The 13204-nt window shown below is 45.6% G+C and overlaps 1 long non-coding RNA gene across 1 annotated transcript in view; it reads left to right on the forward strand.

Moving 5' to 3' along the window:
• Window positions 1-13204, forward strand: part of LOC124803695 — a 254035-nt gene that overhangs the window by 236379 nt on the left and 4452 nt on the right. Inside the window, exon 2 of the long non-coding RNA XR_007017232.1 lies at window positions 915-1052. This is a non-coding gene — a long non-coding RNA (uncharacterized LOC124803695). The remainder of the gene's footprint in view (window positions 1-914; window positions 1053-13204) is intronic.

The following is a 13204-nucleotide window of genomic DNA, read 5'->3' on the forward strand; positions in this document are numbered from 1 at the left end:
TTTGTCTTTAGCTGTTGTTTCATGTCTGCAGTTGCCGTATACAATTGAAATCTCCATACCACAGTACCGTAGCATACCGATAGAGCAATAAGGCAACGTCGCGCAGCTCATCTCCACTTTAACAATGGACTACGCCGTTTTGTTCTGTCTCGTCTAGAGGTATGGTACGGCACTGTGGTCCGGAGATTTCCACTGTGTACCACAACTGCAGACTTGGTTCAAATGGCTCTGAGCACTATGGGACTTAACATCTGAGGTCATCAGTCCCCTAGAACATAGAACTACTTAAACCTAACAAACATAAGGAAGTTTTAACTGAAGACAACACCGGCCGTGAAAGCCTACATTGTATGATTAAACCTAAGGACATCACACACATCCATGCCCGAGGCAGAATTCGAACCCGCGACCGTAGCAGTCTCGCGGTTCCGGACTGAAGCGCTTACAACCGCACGGCCACCGCCGCCGGCCAACTGCGGACTTGAACCTGCAGCCAAAGAAAAACTTAATGAGAAACTTTATTTTTTTGAGGCGACGATTAAAAATTTATGATTACCCTTGTGTATATTTAATGTATCTGTTTTCTTGCACAATAGCCAAACATATATTATTAATAACATATTTACTCTTGTGATTTTTGTTTTTGCTTCCTAAGCAAGGTCAAGGCTCCTTCCCTCTCCCGCCAAAGTCCAATTCGTTACGACTCTAACGATTATGATGTTGACTTGAGTATAAAATAACCTTCATACTGCCGTTCTTCAGGTCTTTCCTTCCCTGTTGCCTCAAAATGGTGGTATCAAGAAATTTTGTGTCCAGCCAAGACGGCTGACCACGTACAAGCAACACCATGAAGTTCTGCGCTGCAGAGTGAGAGTACGTCGCTTGCTCATGCTGTTAACTGTGCTTGTTTGCAGGTAACGAGGTGGAGGCGTGTCCCAAGAGGTGTCCTCCAGACCAGCCGACAGTATGCGCCGCAGGACCACGCAACAAGTTCCGCAAGACCTTCCCCAGCGCCTGCCACGTCATCATCTACAACTGCGTTTACAAAAGGCGTAAGTAGCATCGCCGCGGGCTGCACTGGAGATTATCATACTAAAATGACACACTACAGCCAATGTCTTCAGTTTTATCGGCGGGTTTTTCGATATAGAAATATACCCCCACACTAAGAAAAGGGAAATGTATGAGTGAAGTTTCTGTAAATTTCAGGTAGCTATTTGATCATGCAGATATCATTTAAAAGTAAAACCCGTGAGTAGTGCGCAAGTTGACTTCATGAAACGGAACACGGTCATTTTTCCGGGCACTCTTCCGGAACACTCCTCCCATGACGTGCTGCAACCGCAGGACACACATTTTATTATTACGCGTAGGAACAAATTCACAATGAATCACTTAGAAGAAACAGAAAAATAAGCGTTATTCGAAGTAATACAGCAACCACTCATTTTCTATTTACGTACTATTATCTACACTGTCCAATCACATTATTGTGACCACCGCAAAAACCTGGACATTGTCCCCAAGGATAGACACGTTGTTGTTGTTGTGAACTGGGCCTCCCAAACGCACCCTCCTCCAGCCCCGACCCTTCCGACGATTGTTGCAGGGTGTATGACGCAGTAGACGCCAACGACCATCACACTGATGGAGCATAAAATGTGATTCATCTGAAAAGGCCACCGGTCGCAACTCAGCAGACGTCCAGCTGAGGTATTGGCGTGCAAATTCGAGCCTTCGTCACCGAAGAACAGCAGTCAACTTGGATGCACGAACCAGGCGCCTGCTGCATAGGAACATACGCAGCAGTGTTCGCTGGACGGTCATTGAGGAGACTCTCTTGTTAGCCTCTTTGTTCATCTGGGCGGTCAGTTGCTCAACAGTTGCCTATCTCCATAGCCATCGTACGCCTCTGTCACTTATGGCCCGTCGTGCGCCACAGTTGTCTCGGCGCCGGTTACGGATAGCGCCATTTTGCCGTGCAGGGTGTACTTTCACCAGGGCGGCACGCCACCAGTTTAAAAACTTCGCCGTTTCGAAATTGCTTCCATTCTTGGCCCAAAATCCGTTGATCATGTCCATTCATAAATCGCCCCATTTCGCACTGCGACAACGACTGCACCCTGTCCGCGTTTCCACCCCATCCCCTCTCCAACATGCTTTATAAAAGATGTAAATTTTAAGCTGACAAACCAGAATAACTCGAAAAATAACCTTCACACAAAAAATTATGTAGAATCCAAAGTTGATTATTTTAGAGGGGAACATCTGCTGGTGCTAAAATTAGCCCGCCACCCCAGCCCCCTGGGGGTGCGGCGGGATGTAACTTTAAAATTTCAAATGGGAACCCCCATTTTTATTGCAGAATCAGATTCTACATAAAAAAGCTACGTACATATCGTCTTAAACATTTGCTTTGATTCTTGGTAGTTGGCGTTGAAATTTAAGAAAATTCATGCTCTCATTTTTGCGTGGATAATGGTTATGGATAAATAAAAAAACCTATTTACTTCGTAAATTTTGATTTACTAGAACTAAAAATTTCCCTCTCTCCCCATAGGGTGGTGTTTGAGAGAGAGAAATTAGAGTTTTACAAATGTTGACCGAATCTGGGGAAAAAATTAATATGTGGGTCAACATTTGTAAAACTCTAATTCCTCTCTCTCAAATCCCATACTATGGGGAGAGAAGGAGAGTTTTAGCTTTAGTGAATCAAAATTTACTAATTAAACGAGTATTTTTTATTTATCCGTAACCGTTTTCCACGCAAAAATGAGAACATGGGCTTTCTTGAATTACAGCGCCAACTACCAAGAATCAAAACAAATGTTCAAGACAATATGTATGTATTTTTATGTAGAATCTGATAATGCAATAAAATGGGGTTCCCATTTGAAATTTTTAAGTTACCTCACACCCCACTCCCAGGGGGCTGGGGTGGCGGGCTAATTTTAGCATCAGCAGATGTCCCCCTCGAAAATAATCAACATTGGATTCTACACATTTTTCCGTGTGAAGCTTATTTTTTTGGGTTATTCTGGTTTGTCAACTTAAAATTTACACCCTGTCTACCCACCCTGTATACCCACCACTGCTATTGCTGCCACCTGCTGACTGCGAGTGGTCGATGTTGAATATAGGGGGTGGTCACGTTAATGTGATTGGGCCATGTATAATTCCGTAGCTCAACTGTTATCATGTGAACATCAACGTCTTAGTGCATACTTCTTGCAAACACTTTTCCCATATAAGATATTGTTCCGTCCTTCAAGGATTTCTCTCGTTTTTGAAATGTAAATTCAGTTTACAATTACATTTATTTTTACTACTGTGCCAAATTTGTAAAGAAACAGTTCGCTCTCATGTTGATGGAAGTGGGAAAGTCTCAAATTCGTCTTCATTCATCGAGTTTTAAACCTGATGACAAACTTTTCTTTCCAAAAGCTAGTTATACTATGACCCTTACCATTCAGTTCGTAATATTTATAGATAAGTGATACAAACAGAACTCCATTCGCATCTGTCTGATAGCAGTACCCCTCCTTAGCTTCAGCCTGTAAATTCAGAGACGTACTTTCGACAATTGTGTTTTCCCGTGGAACGAAATATGATTTCCTTTCGCACAGCCCTCGTCACAACCAATCGCTGCACAAGATTTAATCACTGTAATAAAATGAACAGTATTGTAGAAGTCGCCTGCAAATGGTTGCCGCCACTAGGCAGCTGAGCGAGATGTTGGTTTCAATATAGTGACGTCATGTGCGGTGTGTGTCATCTCTAGTCTAAGACACTCATTGCATTACACCTGTTTGTCAAGAATGAACTGCCAATCTTTGCACCTGGTGCTGATCACACTCAGTCCCGTGAAAGTTGTTACCAGAGTCTAGACTGTGGTTGTTGCCGTCTGACAGTTACAGCAACATTAGCGCCCCTAGTAGCGAGAAAGCAGCCATAAGATTAATGTTTGGTTTTAACAATTTTTCTACTTAATTAACAATATAATAATTATATTTTTGCCTGCCAGTCTTTAGTAAATTATTAAGAGACATGAATAACCGTGAAATAAATGTAAAACAGCTTAATCTCACTTATTCAGTGTCATTAGTTGGAACTTAATTCATGAAGAAATACTTTCGAATAAGTGAACTTGTGTAACTGCAGCTTACCGCTTTAAGGATGAGAAGCATATATTTCTTTTGTTGCCCGTTATTATTACTATAGGCACTTTTCTTGACACATAACAATTTTATATGCAGTCTAATGATTCCCAAATTCTTACAATTCAATTTTCTTTCTAAAATGCGGATATTTTTGTAATTGTAATTACTTCTGCATCAAAAGCGAAAGTGTTGTTGATTCTCGCCGCTTGTGACTGAGACGAAGCAACAGTGTGGAATTGATTTCTTTTGCGTTGGGAAAGAGCTTGTTATTGATTTATACGTTTTATTGCCACATCTATATGGTTTTCCCTTCAGCTAGCGCTGTCGTGGCTAATTTTGCACGTTAAATAATGTGGGTACTGCATTCCACACAAGTCTCCTACGTTCCACATTCATTGATTTGGGTGTAAGTGTAACGAGCAAAACTGAGCGTTATTGTGTAGATATACGACGTCCCTCTGCAAGAAGTCAGGTCTTCTGGTATTTACTAACCTTTTTTGTTCTTAAAGAAGTATGACATTCTTCAGCAAACGTCTTGTATGTTACACGAGAATCGTAAATAAACGACCCTGTAACGTACCGTTTCATATTTCACAGAATCCTAAGGAAACTAAAGAAAGACCAATGTGGCGCAATTTTGTCGTTATTGCCATTTTTATGGCACTACATAAGCTCCTATTGTAAAATTACAAGTCAATATAAACGATACTATTCGCGTTCGTCGATGTCGTTTTCAGAAGTATAACATCTTGTCCGCTTGGAGCGCTGCTGTCGCACTGTTTTGTGGCGGTGTTCGTAGCGACAAACACTTGGCTGTAGAAATGGCTTACGAAGTCACCGCCACACTTTTAATAGCGGGCCGACCGGTCCGCTGGAACAGTGAACAGAAAGATGAAAGCCCAAACACTCATATTAAATAAAAGTCGGTACTCATCTTTATAAACGAAGATACAGAAACACAGTAGTGAACTCCGTGTCTACAGAAATCTGTCTAGTTCGAGTCGGAGCGGCTAGGTCAGCGTCGGCTGACGGCAAACAACAACTCTGCCGCGATGAACACACAACTGACTAACAAGTACACAATTCGGTGGCGAGTATACAACTGAGCGGTGAATGCAGAACTGTACTAGCGCTCGCGACTCCAGCGCTTAAGAAGCCAGAAGCCAGCGGTGGCGCGCGCAGACTTGTGGCGATTTCCTCTCTCGCTGGTGCTGCTTATGCGGACGGCGTCCGAACTTTGATGCTGCCAACCTTTTGGCAGCGTGCTCGGGTGGCATTACTGGCTAGAATACAACACTCCTCCCCCCCAAATCGCCGCACCGTCGTTGAATAATGACGTGGCGAGCGTCGACGGCGGGGGAGGGGTCTGGCCGCAGGCGTAGCAGAAGAGACCGGGGCGGAGACTGTTGTCGGTGGCAGTCCCCGGTCCGCACCCCAGCATTGGCTGCGCGGGGCCCCGGGAAACACCGACTGAAAACCGAGGTCAGGGTGCACGCCTGTGACCACGGGCGCAGCTTCTGGTACTGGACGCGACGGGGCGTCGGGACCCACGAAGAGAGGCAGCGTCTCCTGACGCTGCGTCGACGGCTGCTGAGTGGGCGCCGGACAAGGCGCTGCGGTGTCAGACTCCTTGGGGGTGCCCAAGGAAAGCGGCTGCAGGACAGGCTGCACAGCCACCGCTTGGGAAGGCGGCCCGGCTGAGGGGTCGACGTCCATCAGCTCCGAAGGCGGTGGCGACTGAAGAGGGACCGCAGGCGCCGGAGCGACCACCTGGGGCGCTCCCGAATGAAGCTGCGCGGGAGGCATCAACGGGACGGGCTGTCGGCGTGGTAGCGGCGACGGCTGCTGCTGCTGCTGCTGCCCTGGGGGCGGCAGCGAAGTCGGAAGGCGCGGCTGGAACCCGCCGCGGACCAAATCTGTGGACAAAGAACGAGCGGCAGAATCCGGGCGGCCAGCGCGGCGCAACTGGTTCTGATGCCTCCTGTGCACCCCAGTAGCACCTTGAACAGTATAAAAACCTCGACCCTGGACACTTATCACGGTACCACGTTCCCAACGACGGCGACCGTGATAAACTCTGAAAAAACGGCGTCGTTGCGCTGAAAACGCGTGCGATGCTCAGAAGCGGCGGGTCGATCCGGGGGGTGCAACAACTGTAGTAGGGTGCGATGGCGACGGCCGTGGAGAAGCTCCGCAGGCGAAGGGCCGTCGCGTGGTGTGGTCCGGTACGACGACAGGAACGTGATGAGGGCCTGCTGACGAGAGTGCGTAGCACGAAGGCTGTCCATATGATCCTTGAATGTGCGTACAAAACGTTCCGCTGCACCATTCGATTGAGGGTGGAACGGCGGAGTAAGAACATGGCGAATGCCATTGGCAGAACAAAACTTTCAAATTCAGCAGAGGTAAATTGTGGACCATTGTCAGACACTAAAACTTCTGGAAGACCCTCAATACAAAAAATTGAAGTCAACGCCTGTATAGTTTGTGCAGACGTTGTAGACTGCATGGGCACAACAAACGGAAAATTACTAAATGCATCTATCACGATGAGCCAACGAGAATGCCAATATGGACCAGCGAAATCAATATGGACTCGCTGCCAGGGACCGGCAGGGCGTGCCCACTCAAAATAGCGTTGAGGCGGAGCAGCTTGGTGTTCCGCACACGTCGAACAATCTGTAGACATCTGCGTAATCTGCTTATCAATGCCGATCCATGTACAATGACGGCGGGCAAGCTGCTTGGTGCGGACCACTCCCCAATGACCTTGATGCAACAAGTCGAGGACCTTGGATTGGAGCACTTGGGGAACCACTACACGAAGCTGGTCATTCTCGGTGCGTAACAGCAAAACTCCGTGCGAAACAGACAACAGATGACGTTGCGGATAATAGCGACGAACCACAGGATCCGATATGTCCTTTGCCTTGGACGGCCAACCACGTTGAACAAAACGTAATAGTAACCTCAGATGAGGATCCGTAGCTGTCTCACGTGCCACCTGACGATAATCAATCGGAAAATCCCGGAGGGATTGATGCTCATCGGCGTCAATCTGATGGCAAGAGTCTTCGGAGGAATCGAAGACATCATCCGCAGCAATCGGCAATCTAGAAAGCGCGTCAGCGTTTGCATGCTGAGCTGTAGGGCGATACAGTATCTCATACTGGTATTGTGATAACAAAAGAGCCCAACGTTGTAGTCTCTGAGCTGTCCGCTGAGGAACTGGTTTAGACGGATGAAACAGTGACGTCAGGGGCTTGTGATCTGTTACTAAATAGAATGGTCTACCATAGAGGTAGTGATGGAATTTTGTGACACCGAACACAATAGCCAACGCTTCCTTGTCCAATTGGCTATAATTACACTGAGCTTTGTTTAGCAATTTAGATGCGAACGCAATAGGACGTTCGGTGTTACCGACTCGGTGAGACAACACAGCACTGAGGCCGAAAGAAGAGGCATCACAAGCTAACACCAGAGGCTTGTTAGGATCGTAATGGACCAGACAACGATCATTCAATAAAGCCTCTTTAAGCTGCTGAAAGGCTGATTGGCAATCAGCTGACCACACAAACGGAACATTCTTACGGCGGAGACGATGCAACGGTGCAGCAATCTGTGATGCATTAGGTATAAACCTAATATAATATGTCAATTTGCCAAGAACTGCTTGCAATTCATGCAGATTGCGAGGGGCGGGCAAATCACGAATAGCTGCTAAATGTGACTGGGAGGGATGAATGCCTTGAGCATTAATAACATGTCCCAGATACTCCATCTCCGTAAGGAAAAATGAACATTTATCGATGTTGCAACGTAGGCCTGCCTGAGACAACACTTTAAACAAACACTCCAAATTACGGAAATGTTCAGCAGGCGTCCGACCGGACACAACAATATCGTCTAAATAGTTGCAACACGATGGCACACTAGCCAGAAGTTGTGACAAAAAACGCCGAAAAACAGCTGGAGCTGACGCACAACCAAAAGGCAAACGCAGAAAACGGAACAACCCCAACGACGTGTTTATGACAAAATACTGTTGTGATTGCTCGTCGAGGGGCAATTGCAAATGCGCTTCACGGAGATCAATTTTGGAAAAGAACGAGCTTCCCCTAACTTATCCATCAGCTCGTCCGGTCTAGGCAAAGGAAAAGAATCAATGACAGTCTGAGGATTCACTGTCGACTTAAAATCAGCACACAAACGTAACTTGCCAGACGGTTTCTTTATAATAACTAAGGGAGAAGCCCACTGGCTCGCTGAAACGGGTTGAATAACACCGTTGTTTTGCCAACGACGAAGTTCATCTTCTACAGGTGCCCGGAGGGCGTGAGGCACTGGACGAGCACGACAAAATCGAGGCTGAGCATTATCTTTTAACGTAATATGAGCGGCAAAGTTCGCAGCACAACCTAGTTCGTCTTTAAATATGTCACTGTATCGTTTACACAACTCGGTTATGCTGTCTTGAGGAACAACAACAGAATTAATTTGCAACACATTGTCTTGGATAGACAGGCCAAACAAGTCAAAACAGTCTAATCCGAAAATGTTTACACTGTCTGTAGCGCGGAGCACTGTGAATGAAACTGTTTTTGTATTGCCACGGAATGTGGCTGGCACGCTACGTACACCTAACACAGGAATTCGTTCTCCACTATAAGTAGCCAAAGAATGTTTTGCCGCTGAAAGTTTAGGGCGGCCGATAGCCGCATACGTAGCACTATTTATGAGAGTCACAGACGCACCAGTGTCTAATTGAAAATTGAAGGTCTTATCCTGGATGCGTAGCTTCACAAATAGTTTATTACACTGTCTCTGGATCGGTGCAGTGGAGGCGGAAGACACAAAATCAGCGCGTTTAGCGCGTGTTCGCTGCTTACGACAACTCGTGGGTTGGGCGGGTGGAACAACAACTCCCGCTTCACTTGCAGTCTGTACATTACTGTTTACAGCTTTAGAATTACGCTTGGGTCGCATAGCAGAGGGCTGGGTGGGTGGCTTATTGCGAACAAGTTTATTACCCACACGAACCGTGGAAGAGTCTTTAAACGCGACCTTCTGGGCGGGCTGGCTTTGAAGAACATGAATATCCATGGGCTGGGCAGCACTAGAATTGTACTTGCGTTTACGCAAACAAACAGTCTGGATGTGTCCTTTCCTTTGACAAAAGTGACAAACCGCGTTTCTTAACGGACAACGTTCACGAGGATGAGCAAGAACACACTTAGGGCAAGACTTAACTTTATCATTTTGCACACGCGGCTGACGAATGTGTTTAACATGACGCGGCCGGCTAGTGTTTACAGTCTGACTCTGCCGGTGGGGCCGCGGGCGTGACATAACTTGCTTAGCACAGGCAATTTGAGAAATACATGGCTGATCTAACTCACACTCAGCATAGTCAAAAATATCTTGGGCTTCAATGATGTTCATCACAGTCTCTAATGACGGGTCAGGCAACTTTAAGATAGCAGCACGAATACGAGAATCTGCAATGTTTTGCGTAATAGCGTCTCGTAACATGACATCACTGTAGGAAGCTCCACACACACAATTAAATCGGCACTGACGGGTGAGGCCCCGTAAATCTGTTAACCACTGTTTATTAGATTGATGTGGCAGTTTCTTTAATCTGAAGAACTTGAATCGGGCTGCTGCCACATGAACTCGCGACTCGAAATACTCAGCAAGCTTGTTAACAACAACGTCATAGTCTAAAGCTTCTGGCTGGGATTCCGGGAACAACTTACAAAGGAGTCGATAGATTTCCACGCCTGCAGTGGAAATTAAATAAAGCTGCCGCTCAGTACCTGTGATTTTGTAGACTGTCATGTGCGCCTGCAACTGCGCGAAATATTCTTGCCATTCTTCTCTGGATTCATCAAAAGCCCGGAACTGTGGTGCTGCCTGTGCTTGTTCCTCTTGTGTTGGAGGATTAGCCGCTTGTTTGGCGATTGCTTCCACCAGACTTTGTATTTGCTGACTCTGTAACAAGATCAACTGTTGTAATTCGGCAGACATAGTGAACACAAATTAAACCAGCCCCCAAAATTTTATCGCTATAATTAGTATAACAAGAACAAGTTGAACCAGCCCTGCACACGAGTTCGGAAGACCTCGTCGCCAGTTTTGTGGCGGTGTTCGTAGCGACAAACACTTGGCTGTAGAAATGGCTTACGAAGTCACCGCCACACTTTTAATAGCGGGCCGACCGGTCCGCTGGAACAGTGAACAGAAAGATGAAAGCCCAAACACTCATATTAAATAAAAGTCGGTACTCATCTTTATTTACGAAGATACACAAACACAGTAGTGAACTCTGTGTCTACAGAAATCTGTCTAGTTCGAGTCGGAGCGGCTAGGTCAGCGTCGGCTGACGGCAAACAACAACTCTGCCGCGATGAACACACAACTGACTAGCAAGTACACAATTCGGTGGCGAGTATACAACTGAGCGGTGAATGCAGAACTGTACTAGCGCTCGCGACTCCAGCGCTTAAGAAGCCAGAAGCCAGCGGTGGCGCGCGCAGACTTGCGGCGATTTCCTCTCTCGCTGGCGCTGCTTATGCGGACGGCGTCCGAACTTTGATGCTGCCAACCTTTTGGCAGCGTGCTTGGGTGGCATTACTGGCTAGGATACAACACACTGTATAATAAAAATGAGCAGGATTGTCGTGACTATAATATGTATTTGGCTGTGGCGCTGATCTCTGCTAATATCTCTGAATAAATTTCTTACGATGTCATCTTTCCTTTACACAACGTGTTCTCTGCGAACAACTTCATAAATCTTTTCCACCAGATTGTACACATTCACCTCACCACAACAAGCTTGAGGTCCATCGGGCACTAACTTCACTTATAGCGATGGCTCTGACTTAATAACATACTGAGCTCTGTTTGTTAGGAAGTCTTCAGTTAAGTCACGTTCCCGTAAAGAATTCCGATTGTTCAATAGACGACGATGCAGAACTGTACATAAGTCAAGAAACACAGCTGAAACCTGAACTCCGATATATACTTGCTCGTGGATATCATCGGATGAACAGATCAAGCTCGGTTTCAGACAAACAATGCTTATGGAAATCATGTGCAACAACAATGTATCTCTTACCCTATTTACGTGAAACGTGTTAAGTTTATTTATGTTTATGGTCAACTGCCAGTCCCTGCACCAGTAGCTGGTTCCCTCCAGGACTTGCTACATTTCGCTAGTCTTCTGGTCCCGCTAAAATCGACGTATTGAATTCTACCTGAAAGAAAGTCCTGAATCCAGTCTCAAGGCTACTGCTATATTCGGTAAGCTCCTATTGTGTCCATTGTGTGACAACACGAAACTGTTTGGAATGCCTTCAGAAAGTTAAGCAAGGTGGCATCGAACTGAGCGTCATTTTCTACGGCGCTCTGGATGCCATGGACGAAAAGAGCAAGCCCAGTTTCTCAAGGTATCTGTTTCCACTTAACGACGGCAGAAAATCGTTCCAGAGTTCTACAACAGATTCACGTTCCTGTATTGGTCTGTAATTATATTTATTCATGTGATCATTCTCCTTGGAAACTGTACTGACTTTTCTCTAATCGCTTAGTACCCTTTGTTACGCAAGAGAACTTTCGTCAGAAGGGGGAAAATTTTTTCTTTTCACGAAATGTATGACTTTTTTTGTATGGGAAATCCCGTTTTGGTCATGGTAGATAATTATAGGAGGGCGTGCTGAAAAGTAATCCCTCCGAATTTTTTCATCTGTTCTCAATATCGGTTACGTATTCCATGACAAGCATGTTACCCGGTCGACTTTCCGCTTCGCTGACGTAAGTTGCAATCCTCTGCCGCTAGAGGGTTCCGAATTGTAGCGTGTAAAATGGCGATGCGTAAAGGCGCGTTTACATCGAGCTGAGAACATGTTTTTGTTTGAACATTGTGTGCAACTTGTTCCCTCAACATGTTGGCAACATTGTTCGTTGTTCGCATTCCCGTTTACACCAACAACCAACATTTCTACTTTTTCACTTAGTCTGCTGCGGTGAACCGATAGTTACTTTGTGTATTCACATCAAGAGATACGCTATGTCAAGTGAAGAGGAAGAATTAATGACATTTGGTGCTGCATTAATAATACTTAACGAAATGAACAGACGAAGAAACCGACGTAGTCGTCGTTGGTGGACCAAAACATACTATTGAAGACGTGGCGGGAATGACATGCTTTGTGAGCTGAATTTGGAAGACGGTTCTGACATGCTTTGTGAGCTGAATTTGGAAGACGGTTCTGGCTTTCGTAACTTCACTAGGATATCACCGTCAGATTTTGAAATGTTGTTGAATATTATAGGACCAGTTGTTTCAAAGAAAGACACAAATTTCAGAAAAGCAATCCCTGTGAACCAAAGACTTGCTATTACTCTTCGTTTTCTGGCATCAGGAGACTCCTATCAAAGCCAGCCATATCTCAAATAGTTCCATATCATCCAGGAGACGTAGGTATTTAAATCCAAACCACTTCGTTTCTTGAAGTGTGTCAGTACCACATCCACATTTTTTACTTTCCTTTATTTTTCGTTGGTCTCGTCGGTACTGAGACAAGAGAGATTTAATTTTTTTGTTCACGTCACTGCTGCTGTTGCCAAGCGCCGCAGCAACCTTTTGTAAAGAATCATGTTTGATTTTAGTATTTTTGTAACCTGCGCAACGTACATTCCACAGGCACTCCTCTGCTTCATAGAGCGATATCAATTGGAAAATTTTGTCTCGTGACCACTTCATTTCAAATAAAAATGAAGGCACATAAAATAAACGCACCATTACACTCCAGCAAAACGAACACCAAAGCACTCACTCAGAGCAAACGAACACTAACGCTGCGTAGCGGAATTTAGTGGTAGTAGGCCACGAACAATGTTTCTTTGATCTCTACCGACGCAGCCGTGGAACATTGATTTTGTGTTGCGAACATGTTGCGAACATCGGTAGTCAATTGCTAGCTACGAACAATGTTGCGAACTCAATGTAAACGCGCCTTAACGTAATTATGTCG

This window comes from Schistocerca piceifrons, chromosome 1 (genome assembly GCF_021461385.2).
Source record: "Schistocerca piceifrons isolate TAMUIC-IGC-003096 chromosome 1, iqSchPice1.1, whole genome shotgun sequence".
In the NCBI taxonomy this organism is placed as follows: Eukaryota; Metazoa; Arthropoda; class Insecta; order Orthoptera; family Acrididae; genus Schistocerca; species Schistocerca piceifrons.